General features: G+C 45.7%; 1 protein-coding gene across 2 annotated transcripts in view; it reads left to right on the top strand.

Moving 5' to 3' along the window:
* The window catches only part of LOC139420232 (ras-responsive element-binding protein 1-like), a 69,507-nt gene that overhangs the window by 23,517 nt on the left and 24,267 nt on the right, over positions 1 to 21,723 (top strand). The window contains exon 2 of one of the 2 annotated variants that reach the window (XM_071170088.1): positions 12,264 to 12,367. The exons of the other annotated variant lie outside the window; for it this stretch is intronic. The gene's annotated coding sequence lies outside the window, so the exon portion shown is untranslated. The remainder of the gene's footprint in view (positions 1 to 12,263; positions 12,368 to 21,723) is intronic. 2 annotated transcript variants of the gene reach the window in all.

Here is a 21,723-nt window from a genome sequence, read left to right as displayed (position 1 = left end):
CCCTCCTGATTTCGGGAATCCTTCAAACCGGGATTTTGGGAAAACCAGGGAATTTATTAAATGTTCCAGGAATTTTGCAACCCTACGTGTGCGTTTGTTTGGAGGAAGGTGAATGGTTGCCAGAGAGGGAAAATGAGCTGAACAGGATGGGAAGCAGACAGACGGATACGAGGAGAGAGAGAGAGAGATGGATGGTTCTCCGTCTCCCTACATTATAGTGTCTGCTAAATAAAGGAGTAGGGGCTGATCATAACAACAGAAGAATAGGAGGGGTTGTTTAAAAGTGTACCCTTTCTGCTTACCGGCGTGATTTACTTGTGGCGAAGAGCCGTGCCAAATAAGTAGCTAGCTAGCTTGGGATATTTATTGTCAGCCTGATGGGGATGTCAAGCCAACTCTCCCCAACATCTCCCCAGCTTTCAGAGAAGACCTTGCTTCAGGCAACACTACAGTACACACGTACACCCACACACCCAGCTAAAGGAACTCAAAAGTTATCTTTGGAAATGAATCACTCCCTTTTATCGTCACGTTAATTTGTAGGAAGGTTGAAATGAGCATTAGCTTTCATTGCCTTCAGAAAGTGTTCACAGCCATGGACTTTTTCCACATTTTGTTGTGTTACAAGGTGGGATTTAATTGTCATTTTTTGTCAACGACCTACACAAAAGAATCCAATGTCAAAGTGAAATAAAAAGTCTAACATTTGTAAAACTTTTATGAAAAACAAAACGCTAATATATCATGATTACATAAGTATTCAATCCCCCGAGTCAATACATGTTAGAATCACTTTTGGCAGCGATTTACATCTGTGAGTCTTTCTGGGTAACATTAGCTTGTAGTGTAGCTGTTGTGTTTGTGGCACCAAGGGCACACAGTACAGTACAGACAGCTAGCTATCTGGTGGGTGCTGTTGGTTGGTGGGCTGCGTGTGCCTTTTCTCCACACAGCTGTCAGTGGGGCTGCATGGGATCTGTCAGCACACAATCTGCATCTGCACTCTCACTCTGTAACACACACCCAACACAACATCACTGTGTGTGTCAGTGTGTGCGGGGGGAGGTCTTTGTGTGTGAGTGTGTGTGACTGTGTGTGTGTGTGACTGTGTGAATATGTTGGTTAACATTTCCACCTGCGAATAGCCCTAGATGTCAATATTACTTACGTTGACTTATATGATATAGGCCTAAAAGTCTCTGTGTGTACTACTGTGTTAAATCAGATGTGTTAGCATGTTGCTTTGTCAATAGAGTAGCAGTATATTGTAGGATCATCTCTACATATGTTCCACTACTGGAGATGTGGAGGAATTTGAGCATGCCCCCCCCACCCCACCCCTCTAACCAGGCTCATGTGAGTCTGTCAAACTAGTCCCCACTCTGGGGAGTCAGGCCAACAGTAGCCCCAGCAGCTCCAGTAGCCCCAGCAGTCCCAGTAGCCCCAGCCAAGGAAGCATATGTCCCATTTAGGGCTTGAATAAAGCCTGGGTTTTCTCCTGGAGGAGAGAAAGGCCCCTAAAAGTCTCTGGTTGTCGAAGGCACCTGTGGCTGTCTGACAGCTGAGGCCTCGCGTTGCCAAGGACTCTTGTTCCCAAACCCTATTATGCCACGCTCAATCTGTGACGTGTGTGTGTGTGTGTGTGTGTGTGTGTGTGTGTCTGTGCCGTTGGGCAGCTTGACAGTTTTTTCAAATCCAAATAAAATGTTATTTGTCACATGCTTCGTAGAGAACAGGTGTAGACTAACAGTGCTTACTTACGGGTCCTTTTCCAACAATGTCAAGTTAAAGATAATACAAAATATATACACTGAGTATACCAAACATTAGGAACATATTCTTAATATTGAGTTGCACCTCCCCTGTGTTTGTGAGGCCAGTTGGACATACTGCCTAATTCTATGAAACTATGTTGGAGGAGGCTTATGGTAGAGAAATTAACATTAAATTATCTGGCAACAGCTCTGGTGGACATTCCTGCAGTCAGCATGCCAATTGCACACTCCCTTCAAAACTTAAGACATCTGTGGTTGTTTGACAAAACTTCACATTTTAGTGGCCTTTTATTGTCCCCAGCACAAAGTCCACCTGTGTAACGATCATGCTGTTTAATCAGATTCTTTATATGCCACACCTGTCAGGTGGATGGCTTATCTTGGCAAAGCAGAAATGCTCACTAACAGGGATGTAAACACATTTGTGCACAACATTTTACTGAAATAAGCTTTTAGTGCCTATGGAAAGTTTCGGGGATCTTTTATTTCAGCTCATGAAACGTGAGAAACACCACGTGTTGGGTTTATATTCATGTTCAATGTATATAGAAATAGTGACATGAGGTATAAATACACAGTGAATAAAGGAAACACATGATGAATAGAAATAACATGGCTATTTATAGGGAGTAGAAAATAGCATGGCTATATACAGGGAGTACCAGTACAGAGTCTATGTGCAGGGGTACGAGGTAATTGAGGTAGCTATGTACTGTACATATAGGTAGGGATAAAGTGACTAGGCAACAGGATATATACTAGACAGTAGCAGCAGCGTGTGGGGAGTGTGAAAGTGTATGTTTGGGCGTGTGTAGTGTGTGTGGAAGAGTCAGTGTAATTATGTGTGTGTGTGGTTAGAGTTCAGTGTGTCAGTGCAAGAGAGTTAGTGTAAAAAAGTGTCAATCCAGGTAGTATGGGTAGCCATTTGATTAACTATTTAGCAGTTTTGTTTAGAAGTTGTATGGCTTGGGGGTAGAAGCTGTTCAGGGTCCTGTTGGCTCCAGACTTGGTACCGCTTGCCGTGAGGTAGCAGAGAGAACAGTCTATGGCTTGGGGGTAGAAGCTGTTCAGGGTCCTCCTCGCTTGCCGTGTGGTAGCAGAGAGAACAGTCTGTGGCTTGGGTGACTGGAGTCTTTGACAAATTTTTGGGCCTTCCTTTGACACCGCCTGGTATAGAGGTTCTGGATGGTAGGGAGCTCGGCCCCAGTGATGTACGGTGCCGTTTGCACTACCCTCTATGGCACCATGTTGTCGGATGCCAAGCAGTTGCCATACACAAGCGGTGATGCAGCCTGCCAAGTTACTCTTGATGGTGCAGCTGTAGAACTTTTTGAGGATCTGAAGGCCCATCCCAAATCTTTTCAGCCTACTGAGGGTGAAGAGGTGTTGTCGTGCCCTCTTCACGACAGTGTTGGTGTGTTTGGACCATGATAGATCCTTAGGGATGTGGACACCGAGGAACTTGAAGCTCTCGATACACTCCACTACAGCCTTGTCGATGTGAATAGGGCTCTGCTCTGCTCTCTGCTCTCCCGTTTCCTGTGGTCCACGATCAGCTCCGTTGTCTTACTGATGTTGAGGGAGAGGTTGTTGTCTTGGCACAACACTGCCAAGTCTCTGACCTCCTCCCTATAGGCTGTCTCATTGTCGTCTGTGATCAGGCCTATCACAGCCATGTTGTCAGTAAACTTAATGATGGTGTTGAAGTTATGCACGACCATACTGTTGTGGGTGAACAGAGAGTACAGGAGGGGACTAAGCACACACCCCTGAGGGTCCCTGTGTTTAAGATCAGCATGGAGGATGTGTTGATGCCCTCAGGATCCAGTTTCAGAAGGGAGTTGTTCAGTCCGAGGGACTTTAGCTTAGGGAGGAGCTTTGAGGGCACTATGGGGCTGAACGCAGAGCTGTCGTCAATGAACAGCATTCTCACGTAGTTGTTCCTTTTGTTCAAGTGGGAAAGGGCAGTGTGGAGTGCAGTAGAGATTGCATCATTTGTGGATCTGTTGGTGCGGTATGCGAATTGGAGTGGGTTCAGGGTGTCTGGGATGATGGTGTTGATGTGAGCCACGACCAGTATTTCATGGCTACAGACGTGAGTGCCCAGGGGGTGATAGTAATTTAGACAAGTTACTTTGGCGTTCTTGGGCACAGAGTAGGTGTTACAGACTGGGTCAGGGAGAGGTTGAAAATATCAGTGAAGAAACTTGGAGGCTGGTCAGCACATACTCTGAGGACGTGTCCTGGTAATTCATCTGGTCCTGAGACCTTGTGAATGTTAACTTGTTTAAAGGTCTTACATCGGCTATGGAGAGCATGATCACACAGTCATCCAGAACAGTTGGTGCTCTCATGCATGATTCACGAAATGGTGCAAATGCTCAGAGAAAGGGTGCAAATGCTCAGAGAAATGGTGCAAATGCTCAGAGAAATGGTGTAAATGCTCAGAGAAATGGTGTAAATGCTCAGAGAAATGGTGTAAATGCTCAGAGAAATGGTGTAAATGCTCATAATAGTGCCGTCCTCTTTTGCTTAGCTTACAAAAAAACCTGTTTACGTTAATTGGTGGTAAACTCTCATATTTTTTGATACCCAAAGCCTTGGATATACTGTATAATGTAATATACTGTATTTTCCCATAATTGTATCAACCATACTATCGAACAGGGGGTGGAACTAAAATAATTTTCCAGTCGTTCCCAAAATGTTTTATTTTGTCCCACTGTTCCGACCAGCAAAATAAAGTTCTCAACATGTTCCAATCAAGAAAAAGTACTGGTTTGTATTGTTTCTTTCTGTTCCTTTTTGAACTTGTGAAATCAACCTTTTTCTTTTCTTTTTTTACATTTAGCTCATTAAATGACTTGACCAATCAGTGCGGCTAGAGCAGGCAAGCTAGTTGTTTACATGCGTGATAGAAAGACAAGTGTGGCCTGTGGCGCAAGATGCACTTTTTTTTTTGCAGGTAGAGAGCGGTGGAAGCTGCTGAGGCGAGAATGGCTCATAATAATGGCCGGAATAATGCAAATGGAATGGCATCAAACACATGGAAACCATGTTTGATGTATTTGATACCATTCAACTGACTCCGCTCCAGTCATTACCACGAGCCCGTTGTCCCCAATTAAGGTGGCACCAACCTGCTGTGGTGGGGAGAGAGTGGGTTGAGGAGGCTTGAAGGAGGCTTGAAGTGCCAGGGATCTTGTTATGATATGCATTATCTGAATTGGGTCCACAAAGTTATACCTAGGAGGAGGAACTTTGAATGTTCTTTGAGTTTGCTCGCTGTCAAGCTTGAGCTAGCTAGCTAACAAGCTTGTGTGTGCCCTGAGCGGCACCATAATTAAAAACATGTCTTATCTTTTTGTAGTTAATAAATCCAATGTGAAACATGATAATTAGGCCTATAGGTTCCTTAACTAGCATTGAAAAAGTTAATCCATTCTTCTTTATCTAATAAACAATCTCTCCTTCTGAATCAAGCTTGTAATGTCAGCCTATGCATCAGATGGGGGAGAGGCAGGTAGCTTAAACACCCACAAGCAAAGATTTTCAGCTTGTAGGAAGACACTGGAATACATTTCTGAGTGACACAGTCAGGGCATTGCGTATGCATTTTGTTGTGGGACTAGAAAAAAATGCATGAAATGTAAAATAACATTATTAACCAGTTCTCATGGTTTTAAAATAACTGTTCTGTTCTGGAACAGTATAGATCGCTTTCGTTCCAGGTTCTGTTTCTGTTCCCTGAAACGGTTCCAACCCCTCCTATCAACCATACTATACTATACATAATTTTAACATTCCAATAGTTTCTAAATTAATATTATATCTGGGAAGTTATTTTAAAAAGCTTACTAAGCTGCTTTTTGGCTACAGTACAAACAATCTGGGCTGGAGTCAGAATGGTGGCGATAGGCTAGATCTTCTAATGTACTGTTATCCTCTCATAATGCGCTTCAGGTTTAAACGTGAGACTTTAGCTAGTCATCTTGAGAGACTCTTTTAACCTCACACCAACCACAATCTCTCTACGCACCGCTTCTCACTGGTTTCACAACTCTCTATTCAGGATTCACATGGATCAGTCTTCTCACAGTTCATGAGACTTTGTTTGAAAAGTTGCATCTCTGTGCGTTCTCAACACTGATGAGAAAAGGGGAACCTGAAAGCACAGAGGTCAACTTGTTGTTTCTCATTGATGTAGTATAAAAGGAAGTTTAAGAAGCTCAGCTGCCACTAAATGCTTATCTGATGGAGTATGACAGATACGCAAACACACACACACATACAAGGAACTCAGAGCACATTAAGAATTACCATACCACATGTGCTGGTTGGTCAGATGACTTATATTTTGCATTGCTGTCATTGTTGCTCTGAACGAAAATGTATTCAAATGAAGATGCTGTTGTTCTATGTTGAAACCAAATTGGAACTGAGTGGAATAAAAAACACCACAAAAACATTCCCTACTCAATTCCTCATGTTGTTGATCAAAACACAAGTTAGATATACATTGCCAAGTCACAAATAAGCAACTTAATTATAATAATACTAATTATGTCAAAGTTTCTTTAAAAACTTTTTAAAAAATAAAACATTCATTAGAATTGTCTTTCTCATTGGACAAGGCCATCTCCCTGAAGTAGTCACCATGCTGTAGTTGGGTGCACCATTAGTCTCCATAAGGATGCTAAGACCAGAGAGAGGCGTGGCTTATCCTAAGGCATCCACCCTCCCCCATCTTGTTATCCTGTAGCATGGGTTAGACTAGACTGGAGAGCCAATGAGCAGATAGCTTCTCCGCTCTGGCGGCAGCAGAGAGCTTGTGGAAACAGACACGGGGCTCTCTTCCTCTCTAAACCATAATGGAGGAAACTGGCTCGTCTAGTTTGTCCAGATTCTCCCTCCCCGCCTCCACCTCTTAATGGGACGTGCGCTGCAAAACCATTTGTCTTTTTCACCTCCCTTTTTCTCTCTCATTCTCTCACTTCATCTTTCTCTGCCTCCTTCCTTTTTGCATCAGTCTGTTCCCCCACACCCTCTTGCTTCCTCGTTCTCGCTCTCTCTCTCTCTGCCTCTCTCTCTCTGCCTTTCTCTCTGCCTCTCTCTCTCTCTGCCTCTCTCTCTCTCTGCCTCTCTCTCTCTCTCTCTCTGCCCCTCTCTCTCTCTCTCTCTGCCCCTCTCTCTCTCTCTCTCTGCCTCTCTCTCTCTCTCTCTGCCTCTCTCTCTCTCTCTGCCTCTCTCTCTCTCTCTGCCTCTCTCTCTCTCTCATCTTTCCCAGTTGTAATTGATATAGTGGGGATGCTGTCGTGTAGAGCAGGCAGAAAGTGATAACTCTCTGTGCCAACTGCTCTGGTCTCAAACCTCCAGGCTTTAGCACTTGTCTGTGCCTGTCAACCAGCCCGAGAACAGCACAGCAGCATTCTTACACAGTACACACCGTAGTCACTGGCTCTAGCTCTACTCCACATCCTCATCCTGTAAAGTTTATATTGTCTTCACAAGACTGTTCTCTAAATTCTCTGGGTTTGACAAGAATTGCCTATCTTACATAAAATAAAGCTACAGTGCCTTGCGAAAGTATTCGGCCCCCTTGAACTTTGCGACCTTTTGCCACATTTCAGGCTTCAAACATAAAGATATAAAACTGTATTTTTTTGTGAAGAATCAACAACAAGTGGGACACAATCATGAAGTGGAACGACATTTATTGGATATTTCAAACTTTTTTAACAAATCAAAAACTGAAAAATTGGGCGTGCAAAATTATTCAGCCCCCTTAAGTTAATACTTTGTAGCGCCACCTTTTGCTGCAATTACAGCTGTAAGTCGCTTGGGGTATGTCTCTATCAGTTTTGCACATCGAGAGACTGACATTTTTTCCCATTCCTCCTTGCAAAACAGCTCGAGCTCAGTGAGGTTGGATGGAGAGCATTTGTGAACAGCAGTTTTCAGTTCTTTCCACAGATTCTCCATTGGATTCAGGTCTGGACTTTGACTTGGCCATTCTAACACCTGGATATGTTTATTTTTGAACCATTCCATTGTAGATTTTGCTTTATGTTTTGGATCATTGTCTTGTTGGAAGACAAATCTCCGTCCCAGTCTCAGGTCTTTTGCAGACTCCATCAGGTTTTCTTCCAGAATGGTCCTGTATTTGGCTCCATCCATCTTCCCATCAATTTTAACCATCTTCCCTGTCCCTGCTGAAGAAAAGCAGGCCCAAACCATGATGCTGCCACCACCATGTTTGACAGTGGGGATGGTGTGTTCAGCTGTGTTGCTTTTACGCCAAACATAACGTTTTTCATTGTTGCCAAAAAGTTACATTTTGGTTTCATCTGACCAGAGCACCTTCTTCCACATGTTTGGTGTGTGTCCCAGGTGGCTTGTGGCAAACTTTAAACAACACTTTTTATGGATATCTTTAAGAAATGGCTTTCTTCTTGCCACTCTTCCATAAAGGCCAGATTTGTGCAAAATACGACTGATTGTTGTCCTATGGACAGAGTCTCCCACCTCAGCTGTAGATCTCTGCAGTTCATCCATAGTGATCATGGGCCTCTTGGCTGCATCTCTGATCAGTCTTCTCCTTGTATGAGCTGAAAGTTTAGAGAGACGGCCAGGTCTTGGTAGATTTGCAGTGGTCTGATACTCCTTCCATTTCAATATTATTGCTTGCACAGTGCTCCTTGGGATGTTTAAAGCTTGGGAAATATTTTTGTATCCAAATCCGGCTTTAAACTTCTTCACAACAGTATCTCGGACCTGCCTGGTGTGTTCCTTGTTCTTCATGATGCTCTCTGCGCTTTTAACGGACCTCTGAGACTATCACAGTGCAGGTGCATTTATACGGAGACTTGATTACACACAGGTGGATTGTATTTATCATCATTAGTCATTTAGGTCAACATTGGATCATTCAGAGATCCTCACTGAACTTCTGGAGAGAGTTTGCTGCACTGAAAGTAAAGGGGCTGAATAATTTTGCACGCCCAATTTTTCAGTTTTTGATTTGTTAAAAAAGTTTGAAATATCCAATAAATGTCGTTCCACTTCATGATTGTGTCCCGGTTGTTGTTGATTCTTCACAAAAAAATACAGTTTTATATATTTATGTTTGAAGCCTGAAATGTGGCAAAAGGTCGCAAAGTTCAAGGGGGCCGAATACTTTCGCAAGGCACTGTATTTTAGGCTACTTACTAGCTGACGCTCTAGATGGCCTTAGGTTCCTCCATGGGTTTAGCGTGTCTTAGTATGTCAAGCAACATAGGCTAACAGTTTTTGCCTGCTGATGAAACAAGGTGTTAAACACCTTGGACAGCTCAGTTTAGATGCTGGCACCACTCTCAATTAGCACGGTTAATTATGTTATTTTATTAATTACATTTTTTTTGGGGTGCAATGCATGTAGCAATAACATTTTTACACACAAAAGTGTGTAGGCCTGATACAGTATACTTGTGACTTTTAGACGTGCAGTGATTTGTAGCTAGTCATCTCTGGGGTCCTCTGTAATGATCTGTAGCTAGTCATCTCTGGGGTCCTCTGTAGTGATCTGTAGCTAGTCATCTCTGGGGTCCTCTGTATTGATCTGTAGCTAGTCATCTCTGGGGTCCTCTGTAGTGATCTGTAGCTAGTCATCTCTGGGGTCCTCTGTAATGATCATCTGTAGCTAGTCATCTCTGGGGTCCTCTGTAGTGATCTGTAGCTAGTCATCTCTGGGGTCCTCTGTAGTGATCTGTAGCTAGTCATCTCTGGGGTCCTCTGTATTGATCTGTAGCTAGTCATCTCTGGGGTCCTCTGTAGTGATCTGTAGCTAGTCATCTCTAGGGTCCTCTGTAGCTCAGTTGGTAGAGTGTGGTGCTTCCAACACCAGGATAGTGTGTTTGATTCCTGGCACCACACGTGCATAAAAATGTACGCGCGCATGGCTGTAAGTTGCTTTTGGATAAAACGTCTGTTAAATGACTTATGTTATTGGATTATCGTCTGTAGCGATAACTTTGTCAGCACTTCTTTGCAATATAGCCTGTTATACATCAAGCTTCTGTGATGGGTTTTATTTGTAGGTTAAGTTATTATGTGAATCCCCTCTTCAACTCTTTGCCCCACAGTAGCAGTGCCCTTCACCAAGGAGGTGTGAGTGTGAGATTCAGATACAGGAAATGGCCCCTTGTCACTTTGTCTGACAGCTGCATCACGTACGCAGCACACACATTGATCCTGCTGGACTGCACTCTGACACCGTCCTACTGGACTGGATTCTGACACCGTCCTACTGGACTGGACTCTGACACCGTCCTACTGGACTGCACTCTGACACCGTCCTACTGGACTGGACTCTGACACCGTCCTACTGGACTGGACTCTGACACCGTCCTACTGGACTGGACTCTGACACCGTCCTACTGGATTGCACTCTGACACCGTCCTACTGGACTTCACTCTGACACCGTCCTACTGGACTGCACTCTGACACCGTCCTACTGGACTGGACTCTGACACCGTCCTACTGGACTGGACTCTGACACCGTCCTACTGGACTGCACTCTGACACCGTCCTACTGGACTGGATTCTGACACCGTCCTACTGGACTTCACTCTGACACCGTCCTACTGGACTGCACTCTGACACCGTCCTACTGGACTTCACTCTGACGCCGTCCTACTGGACTGGACTCTGACACCGTCCTACTGGACTGGACTGGACTCTGACACTGTCCTACTGGACTGCACTCTGACACCGTCCTACTGGACTTCACTCTGACACCGTCCTACTGGACTGCTATCTGACACCGTCCTACTGGAATTCATTATGACACCGTTCTTCTGGACTGGACTCTGACACCGTTCTACTGGACTGCACTCTGACACCGTTCTACTGGACTGCACTCTGACACCGTCCTACTGGAATTCACTCTGACACCGTCCTACTGGACTGCACTCTGACACCGTTCTACTGGACTGGACTCTGACACCGTTCTACTGGACTGCACTCTGACACCGTCCTACTGGACTGGACTCTGACACCGTTCTACTGGACTGGACTCTGACACCGTTCTACTGGACTGCACTCTGACACCGTTCTACTGGACTGGACTCTGACACCGTTCTACTGGACTGCACTCTGACACCGTCCTACTGGACTGGACTCTGACACCGTCCTACTGGACTGGACTCTGACACCGTTCTACTGGACTGGACTCTGACACCGTTCTACTGGACTGGACTCTGACACCAGGCCACAGTTGGTCCCCTCGGAAGAGAGCATGTATGCAGGCCAGGGCGCACCTGTAGCATTTGATGTGAACAGGGTTTAAGATGCTTGCACACAGTGCAGTGGCTAAAAAGGAATTTGAACCTAAAATGTCTCCTCCCGGCCCCATGATAACTGCCTCTCTTTCTGCCTCTTAATTAGGAGCTCTTATCAGCCACTAATCTGATAATCTCTGTCCTGTCTCTCTCTCTCTCTTTCTCTCTTTCTCTCTCTCTCTCTCTCTCTCTCTCTCTCTCTCTCTCTCTCTCTCTCTCTCTCTCTACCTCTCTCTCTACCCACTGTTCCCTGCTTTCCTCGTCTCCCTCCCTCCCTCTCTAGCTCCTCCCTCCCTCCCTCCCTCCCTCCCTCCCTCTCCCTCCCTCCCTCCCTAGCTCTTTCCTCTCTCCCTCCCTAGCTCTTTCCTCTCTCCCTCCCTCCCTCTCTAGCTCTTTCCTCTCTCCCTCTCTCATCCGTCTCTCATCCATACTTACTCATCTTATCTGTCCTGTTTTAGCTAGCCATCTTCTCCTTCCTCCCTCCAGCTTTTCCTCTTCTTATCCATCCTCTCTCTCTCTCCCTCTGTCTCTCTCTCTTCGTCTCTACTTTACCCTGCTGCCTCATCTTAGCACCCCCCCCCCCCCAAACCTCTTTTACAAAGTAGATAATCTGTCGGTGGCTCTGCACTGTAATGTCCTCTCCTTGTGTCCACCCATCCTTGTGTTTACCTCACCTATTACCAGAATCTGTCAGCAGGCTTCAGTGCTAGTCTGCCTTGTTGGAAATAATAAATGCCTTAATGAGAATGAGTGTCTTGGTTGGGCCTCCGCTTTGCCTCGCCATCCCGCAGTAGGCCTATTGTCTAATGACTTGACTGAATCCCATCAGGTCAAGGGGCCATGGTTTCCGGGTTTAGCTGTGGGGCAGGATGTGTGTGTTGGTGCTCAGTGACATCGTGTGATAACAGCACACGGGACGTTGTTTAATTTATTTACAGCTTAACAAGACCAGAAACCAAAGTCTACCTGCTCTGAGTCTACACACACACACACACACACACACACACACACACACACACACACACACACACACACACACAATGAATTGTGGCCCGCAATCCATCAGTGCATGCTTAGAAGGTTGTTGTTGTTTTTGTTGTTGTGTGTGTTTGTACATGCAGACGACATGACTGTGTATTGACGGCGGTCTCTGTGCTCTCCCTGCAGTGTGATCAGTGGGTGCTGACACTCGAGGTGGGCAGGCAGGCCGTCGTCTCCCCCCAGCCCTGAGCTCCGAGCCCAGACACCTTTTTGCCCTGGTCTCTCGACGGGTAAATATAAGGCTGTTTCTTCCCTCCCCCTCTTGACCTCCTCCTCTTTTACCTGCCTCCATGCCTCCATCCCACCTCTTAACTCTTAAGTCCCCATACACTGAGGGCTGTCCTTGCACATTTTCAACCCCCGAATGTTAAGCTTCATTCTTCATTCAGCATGTCTACTTTTCTTCCTCTTTGATGCATCATCATCATCATCATCATCCTTTTTGACATTTGCATTTTTTCATTGCATATTTTCTTCCATTCTTTTTATTCAATTTTTAAGAGCAATTGATATAAAGCAACTGCTTTCTGTAGACAGAGATGGAGAACAGTAAAAGTTTAAGGCATTCTAAAGACTTCGCCCTCATTACCGATTTGGGATGAAATCGGCATTGTTTTTAGTCCATTGTTTTCCTTAGTTTCCTTACGTTTTTCAGGTATGAGCTATGTGCATGGCATGCTATCATACCATATCAACCCTCACTTTATCTATCTGTGCCTTTGTTGAGAAGAGTCCTTTTTTCTCAATTCTTGGTCTCAAACACCCCACCTCCACACCTGTGTAGGTAAGTCCCACAGATTTCACACACACAAATTTACTTTCAGTCACTTTCAGTCACTCTTTGCCTTATCGGCAGTATGTTATTCGCATCTCCCCCAGTGTCGGTGGAAGTCAAGACTGAACCATTTGATCAGTCGATGGGAGTCAAGACTGAACCATTTGATCAGTCGATGGGAGTCAAGACTGAACCATTTGATCAGTCGATGGGAGTCAAGACTGAACCATTTGATCAGTGATGAGGGTGTTTTTTTCTTCTGCCTGCGTGTTTTACTAATCTGTCAGTTCTGTTAGGTGTCATATTTAGACCTAGGTATAGGCTACTGACAGTATCTTATTTACACATTTCATGCAGCTGCAACATTACTTAAGGGTAAGTCATTTAATTGTAAAGGGGCCTATAAATGAATTATTAATGTTGTCAACATCCTGGCTTTAGAATGGTGCATTTTGAAATCACTTGATGTGTGTGAAGAGACAGAGTAATTTTGCATCAGAGAGAGAGAGATAATTGGCTGGTCCTGACTAGCCAAAGAGGAGTTACCAACAACCGGATGTTCCGGTTTTCAGGGATACAGCTATTTTCAACCTAGCTTCCTTTTCCATTGAAAACCAGATGTGGAAACTCAGCTCAGGCGTTTCTCTTATGCCTGTTACGTCAGACATTTTTTGTGGTTGGTTGATCTCCCCCCCCCCCTCTTCCCTCCTCCCATCTTGTTCACACCAGAATCCAGATCTTTGAGAGAAATGCCGTTGATTACTTTATTTCTTTATGGGGGTGGATCAGCTTTAATATTGCAAATAGATTGTGGCTTCTATCAATGTAATTGTATCATTTCCAATCCCACATATATTTCAAAAATATATAAACTCTGCAAAAAAAGAAACGTCCCCTTTTCAGGACCCTGTCTTTCAAAGATAATTCATGAAAACCCTATTAACTTCACAGATCTTCATTGTAAAGTGTTTGAACACTGTTTCCCATGCTTGTTCAATGAACCATAAACAATTAATGAACATGCACCTGTGGAACGGTTGTTAAGACACTAACTGCTTACAGACAGTAGGCAATTAAGGTCACAGTTATGAAAACGTAGGACACTAAAGAGGCCTTTCTACTGACTCTGAAAAACACCAAAAGAAAGATGCCCAGGGTCCCTGGGGTCCCGTCTCTTTTTATGCTGAGTTTATATACAGTGCATTTGGAAAGTATTCATACCCCTTGACTTTTCCCACATTTTGTTAATAAAATTGATTTTTTTAAAATGTAATCCCTCAATCTAAACACAACATCCCATAATGACAAAGCAAAAACTGTTTTTTATACATTTTTGCAAATGTATTACAAATAAACACTGAAATTTCACATTTACATACGAATTCAGACCCATTACTAAGTGCTTTGTTGAAGTACCTTTGGCAGTGATTACAGCCTCGAGTCTTCTTTGGTGTGACGCTACAAACTTGGCACACCTGTGTCTAGGGAGTTTCTCCCATTCTTCTCTGCAGATTCTTTCAAGCTATGTCAGGTTGAATGAAGAGTGTCGCTGCACAGCTATTTTCAGGTCTCTCTAGAGATGTTTGATCGGGTTCTAGTCCAGGCTCTGGCTGGACATTCAGAGACTTGTCCTGAAGCCACTCCTGCATTGTCTTGGCTGGGTGCTGAGGATTGTTGGCCTGTTGGAAGTTGAACCTTCTCTCCAGTCTGAGGTTCTGAGCACTCTGTAGCAGATTTTCATCAAGGATCTCTCTGTACTTTGTTCTGTTCGTCTTTCCCTTCTATCCTGACTTGTCTCCAAATCCCTACCGCTGAAAAACATCCCCACAGCATGATGCTGTCGCCACCATGCTTCACCATAGGGATGGTGCCAGGTTTCCTCCAGATGTGGCACTTGGTAATCAGGCCAAAGAGTTCAATCTTGGTTTCATCAGACCAGAGAATCTTGTTTCGCACGGTCTGAGAGCCCTTTAGGTGTTTTTTGGCAAACTCCAAGCGGGCTGTCATGTGCCTTTAACTGAGGAGTGGCTTCCATCGGGCCACTCTACCACAAAGGCCTGATTGGTGGAGTTCTGCAGAGATGGTTGTCCTTCTGTAAGGTTCTCTACAGAGGAACTCTGGAGCTCTGTCAGAGTGACCATCGGGTCACCTCCATGACCAAGGCCCCTTTCCCCCGATTGCTCAGTTTGGCCAGGTGACCAGCTCTAGGAAGAGTCTTGGTGGTTCTAAACTCCTTCCATTTAAAAATGAAGGAGGCCACTGTGTTCTTAGGGACATTCAATGCTGCAGACATGTTTTGGTGCCCTTCCCCAAATCTGTACCGTAACACAATCCTGTCTTGGGGCGCTACGGACAATTCATTCCACCTCCATGGCTTGGTTTACTGTCAACTGTGGGACCTTATATAGATAGGTGTGTGCCTTTCCAAATTACGTCCAATCAATTGAATTTACCACAGGTGGCTTCCAATCAAGTTGTAGAAACATCTCAAGGATGATCAATGGAAACAGGATGCACCTGAAATCAATTTTGAGTCTAATAGCAAAGGGTCTGAATACTTAAGTAAATAAATATTTTTTTAATACATTTGCAAAAATGTATAAAACCTGTTTTTGCTTTGTCATTATGGGGTATTGTGTGTAGATTGATGAGGAACATTTTTTTCAAATATTTTTTATTTTAGAATAAGGCTGTAACGTAAGAAAAAGTGAATTGCTCTGAATACTTCCCAAATGCACTGTATATATTATTTTAAATAGTAAAATAGTAATTCTTCCCCTAAAAAGTAAAAGTAATAATTCTTCCCCTAACCCTAACATTCCATCCCTAATTGGACAAAACTATTAGACAACGACACTTAGGCTTCTACTTCCAGCTTATACATACTATATACTATATACAGACACAGAATACTTTACATTAGTTGTCTTTTGTTTGGTTTTAGTCCCATCGTTCAGCTACCCTCATCCCCTCCCATCTATCTTTTTGATTCATATTTGCCATATAATGTTCAACTGTGCTGTGATGTTTCACAACAGTTCTGAACCTTTCTATTTTCATAGTTTCTACAGATTGTAAATGAAGATAAACAGTGAGCTAGCTGTGTGTGTGTGTGTGTGTGTGTGTAATAGTCCCTGAGGGGACAGCTTCCTTTCTACAGAGGCTGATGCCCCTCCCTCCCTCCCTCCTTCCCTCCCTCCCTCCCTCCCTCCCTCCCTCCCTCCCTCCCTCCCTCCCTCCCTCCCTCCCTCCCTCCCTCCTAACCTCACAGCCCCATCAACACCACTCTGGTAGCTGATCTCTACTCTGAGTAGTTAACTGATGTTTTTAGCTAGCTCACATTGATTCTTTCGAGTCCCAGACACAGGTAATATATTGGCCTGAGCACAGCACATGGGAAGATAGATACTGTCAAAGTTTGGACACATTATTTTTTACCTAAACACAGCCATATAGCCTAACCTTGCGCTCGTTTAGCATTTCAATCCTGGGTGTAGGCTAACCTTACCCTATTATAGTAACCCAATAGAAAAAGAGGAGGAAGCAACTGAAAGAGAGATGCAGAGAGACAGCTAGAGAGGTAGACAGGAGACGATGGAGGGGAAAAACATCCACAGGAGGATTGGTCATGGATTGAGAGGAAGAGGAAGCAGATGAAGAAAATAGTCTCTGTCCGTCCCTAAATGCCTTCACCCCTTTCCTTACCTCTGTAATGTAAACAGTACTGTACCTACACGCTGACCTTTGCACTGTGAGAGGGAGCTCGAGGCAAGTAGCTGGATGTGCTGTGGGTGGTTGAAAGTGCGTGTGAATTATCTTTACTTGTTGCATCTGTGTTTGGGTGAGTAAGAGCAACAAGTCAGGGTAGGGTAGCCAGAGAGATGGGAGGGAGCGAGGGAGGGAAGGGAAGGAGGAAGGGAAGCAGGGAAGATGGGTAATGGCAGCTGAGTGTGAGCTGAAGGAGGGAGAGAGCGAGGGAAGTAGGGGGAACCGGAGGAGGAGAGAAAAGCAGATGACGGGGGGGAAGGGTGGTCCTCTAAAAACTCACTCACAAGAAGCGGGCCAGTAGGGCGGGAGGGAGAACACTCTTCATCAATCAGACACACAAACACGAGCCAGTAGGGCGGGAGGGAGAACACTCTTCCTCAATCAGACACACAAACACGGGCAGAGAGCGGGAAGTGGAGAGCTGTCTCTCGTGTAGCTGGGGAGTCTGTGCTTCCTGTTCTGATTGAGGCGAGCGTCATGCTCCACCACTTTGTCTAAACGCCAGCCAGTTAGTTCACATCCACACAGGCGGGCCAGGCAGGCCCACTGTACTATACTGTACTTTACTGTTCTATCACATCGCACATCGCACACACACACACACACACACACACACACACACACACACACACACACACACACACACACAGTCTTGTATAACTAACCTTGTGCGGACACACAATTCAGTTCCATTCAAAATCCTATTTTCCCTAACCCCCAACCCTTACCCTAATCTTAACCCGAAAACCGAACCTTAACCCTAACCCTAGCTCCTAACCCTAACACTAATTCTAACCTTAACCCTAAACCGCCTAGAAATAGGGAACGTTGACTTCTCATGGTGTTAGGAGGAGAGAGACCGTTAGAGACCTTTAAGAGGGAACGTTGACTTCTCATGGTGTCAGGAGGAGAGAGACCGTTAGGAGGGGAGGTAATAAATAGCCAACATATGGTCACGGATCCCTCCACCTCTCCCTCCCTCACTCCCTCCCTTCTCCCTCTCCAGCCTTGATATAGAATTCCCCCTCTCTCTCATACACACACGCACACACACACACACACACACACACACACACACACACACACACACACACACACACACACACACACACACACACACACACACACACACACTCACAGACACAGACACACACACACACATCCTCTCGCGAGATAACTCTTCACTACACCCTGTTGGAATGCTTTGAAAATGCATTGTTGCTTCCTTCCTCTTATCTCCCTCCAATCCTTGATTTGATCACTGATCTGACAATGACTGGACTGGACCTGGTTCTCGCTATCTCTCTCTCTCTCTCTCTCTCTCTCTCTCTCTCTCTACTCTCGTTTATCTAGCTAGCTAGTCTGGAAGGACCAAAAGGGCCAAAAGGTGAATGGATTATTAACAATACAGCTTTGTTAATGCAGGGATGAAGCAAATCTCCCCACTGTTTGCTTTGAAGAGCATGTGTCAGTTCCATTGTCTATCAATCTATATAACGTATTAGTCACTGAACTGTAGCCTGAGCGGATGGCTCAGTTGATAAATGTGAGGCAGAGTTATCCCTGGTTTTAACACCTTTTAATACTTGAATAATGTCATGGGGAATGAAGGGTGGCTTTAAGGCAGTGGAAACGTGTCACCCACCCACTCTAGAACAAGTGATTTGTCACCAGCGTTATGTTTACACACAGGTGTCCCCTCTAGCCCACCACCCCTCTGACCTTGTCATGTGACTGATGCTGTTGCCAGATTGGTGGCTGACTGACTGTGTGTGGAGGGTGGTGGCGGTGTCATATTTAGGTCAACGTCTTTGGTTGCTGCAGGTTGATTGATTGAGAGTATTTTCACATAGGGCTTGAAACCTAAAACAAATTGCTACAGTTTCCAATAATCAATGGGAAGAATTGATTGCATAACCTAATACTTCTATGAATCAATCCAACTTCATGAACTGAGCTTGTTACATGAGTAAGATAAAATATAAATGTATAAAAGAACATAACAATAAAGTGTTGCAAACAAAATGCATCAACCGATACAGATGTTTAGAGTCAGGTGAAACCGAGTGACAGAAGGTGACAGAGAAGAGGAAAAGGAGAGGGAGTGTGAGAGATGATGGAGGGAAGAGGGAGGGGCCCGGCCAGGCAGGCAGACAAAACAAGATGGAGAGAGACGGAAGGAGAGGGTTGAGAGCAAATGGAGGTGGGAGGAGTCTGCGAGAGGGAGGGAGTGCGAAGGGGCCCAAGGTTCGACAAGCGGAGAGGAGAGAAGAGGAGAGGCATTCTTGTTTGCCGCTCTTTGGCACAGTGTGGCAACTTTTCCATCTCTGTGTGTAACTTCCACACTCTCTCTCATACACGCACATGCACGCACATGCACACACAAATGCACGAACGCGCATACACACACACAAAGTTGTTTCTCTCTTGACTCCCACATTGTGACCTCCCCTGCTATTTTTTTACAAGGATGTGCAAGAATGTCAGGATGTCAGGGTCGGGCAGCGCGGTGTGTGTGTTTGTGTGTGTAGGATAGGGGGATATGGAGGGGGGGGGGGGGGGGGTGTCAAAGCCGGAGTGAGAGTGATGGCTGGGAACAGATGTAGTAACAGCAGCCACTGCTGCCCCCCTTCAACCGTCCTCTCCACACACACACACACACACCTCTCCTGTAACATGCGCTACTCTGTCTCTGTGAGCGTGTGTTGGAATCTCCAAACAAGTGCAACAGTCTGCCCCAATCGCCTGCTCTGAAAACATCACAACAGAAATCTGGAAACCTAGCCCAACCGTTGTGCAATCTCTCTTTCTCTCGCTTTACTCTCTCCCTCTGCCTTTTTTAATTTCTTCAACTACCCTTTCTATGTCTTGATATCTCTTCCGTTCTCTCCTTATCCTCCCTCTATCTTCTCCCCCTCTTTCCTTCCTCCATCTATCCCTCTCTTTCAAGCCTCTCCTCCTCTCCTTCTTCCCTGTTCCCACCATCTGTTGCAGTTCATTTTAGCAGGCCATAAAAAGTGCTGCCCAAGTGTTTGATCCACCAATCAGAGTGCGGGATGGGGGGGGGGGGGGGGGGGGGGGGGGGGGTGATGCTCGGGCTAATGAAATAAAACAAATCCACGGCTAAGCTTGAGATCTGCGTTTAGCGGTTAGCCCCCCCATGGCCAACCAACCCCCCCACTATTTGATATGACCACTTGTATTACTAGTTAGTGCTGCTACTCCGTTGGCTACTGAAGGCTATTTATTCCACAATACTGGTTTTAGTCCAGTAGCTTTCATTCATTGATGCATGATGCAATACTGTCCTGAGAAAGGGCTCAGTACGTCTGTGCATGGTGTTACTTGCAACACCAGGGAGGGTTGTGTTTCTTATATCCTGCATGACTCATTTTTGTCAATGAAAAAATACAAATATGTTGTACATAGGATGCAGTAACGGCAAGACATGTTGTGAGAGGCACGCACACACCCCTCTCACCCTATCAGAGGGGACCGTCACACTGCACCTGCTTAGGCCATGTTACCGTCTGTCATGTCACGTCACTGCTCACTCCCGTGGGTCACTAAAAAACATAACCAGCCTTTACCAGTCTGTTTAAGCTCACCTCTCTCACCCACTCGTTCCCCCTCTCCTCCTTTTGCCCCCCTTCCTCTCCTCCATCTCATCTTGTATTTGTCTATCTCTCTGCTACTCCAGTGTTTGTTTCCCAGACCCTTGTTCCCTTTCCTCTCCTCTCTGTTCTCTCATCTATTTTTCTCTTCATCATCCCAACTCCTGTCCTCCATCCATTTCTTTCCCACTCCCTTTTTCATCCACTTTGGTTTTCTGAGTGACTCACACTAAACCCATGTAGAGGAACGAGACATGTAGAGACTAGAACACGTACTCCACCCCTCCATGAGGAGGAGGAAGTGGCCTGGACCGTAGAGGAGCTTCCTGTGGGGCTGTGAACGGAAAGCCGCAATTAACAGGAGGGGGGACTTCTGACTACCTCTCTCTTTCTCTCCTCCCTCTTCCCTTTTTTGCTTATTCTGCAGTTGTATCTCTCCTTATCTCCTCCCCCTCGCTCTACCCCCCTTTTTCTTTCTTTCCTTCCCCTCTTTTGCATTCTCCTCTCCTCTATTTTGCCCGCCCTCCCTCCCTCCCTCCCTCCCTCCCTCCCTCCCTCCCTCCCTCCCTCCCTCCCTCCCTCCCTATCTCCCCTCCCCTCCCCTCTCCTCTCCTCCCCTCCCTCCCTGTCCTTTAACTGTATCTCAGTCACTGTCTGTATTAGTTGGGGCTCCATAGCCAACTAACTACCTTAGTCATAGTTAGGGATGTGTGCAGGATACAGGATGGGCCTGGGGGTAGTACAGAAAGCACCAGTCCAGCATGGAGTTGGAGAGATTAGCTCCCCAAACCCTCCCATTGGGGACTGGGCGCTCCAAGCAACAGGGTGTGGAGAGAGGATGGGGAAACCAAGGGATTGAACCTGTGTGTATTTGGGTGAGTGGGTATCAGTGGAGGCTGCCGAGGGGAGGACGGCTCATAATAATGTCTAGAACGGAGCCAATGGACCCTTGTGTTTGATGTAATTGATACCATTCCACTCATTCCACTCCAGCCATTACCACAAGCCTGTCCTCCCCATTAAGGTGCCACAAACCTCCTGTGGTGGGTAGTGGTGTGGGGGCTTATGGGGTTACTTGAATCCTGGTGGCCTGCTGTGATTGGTTTGTTACTAGAGAGAAGTAGTTTTGCAATGCTGAGGATGGAAGGAAAGAAATACGGTTTCTACCTCCCTCCCTCCCTCCCTCCCTCCCTCCCTCCCTCCCTCCCTCCCTCTCTCTCTTGTGTCATACGAAACAGGTGTGAGTGTCATAAAACACAGGCTATCGTATCTAGCTAGTGACATCAACTCTTTTCCACTGGGCATCGAGTCAGTATTCTCTCTCTCCCAATCACAAGGTCACCCTACACCTCCTCTTCCTCCACCTCTTCCTCCACCACCTCCTCCCTGCGTAAACCTCAACCCCCCCCTCAACCCCTCTAAGTCCTCC

The sequence above is a fragment of the Oncorhynchus clarkii genome, chromosome 11, assembly GCF_045791955.1.
Source record: "Oncorhynchus clarkii lewisi isolate Uvic-CL-2024 chromosome 11, UVic_Ocla_1.0, whole genome shotgun sequence".
Lineage (NCBI taxonomy): Eukaryota > Metazoa > Chordata > Actinopteri > Salmoniformes > Salmonidae > Oncorhynchus > Oncorhynchus clarkii.
This window is presented reverse-complemented; position numbering and strand designations above follow the sequence as displayed.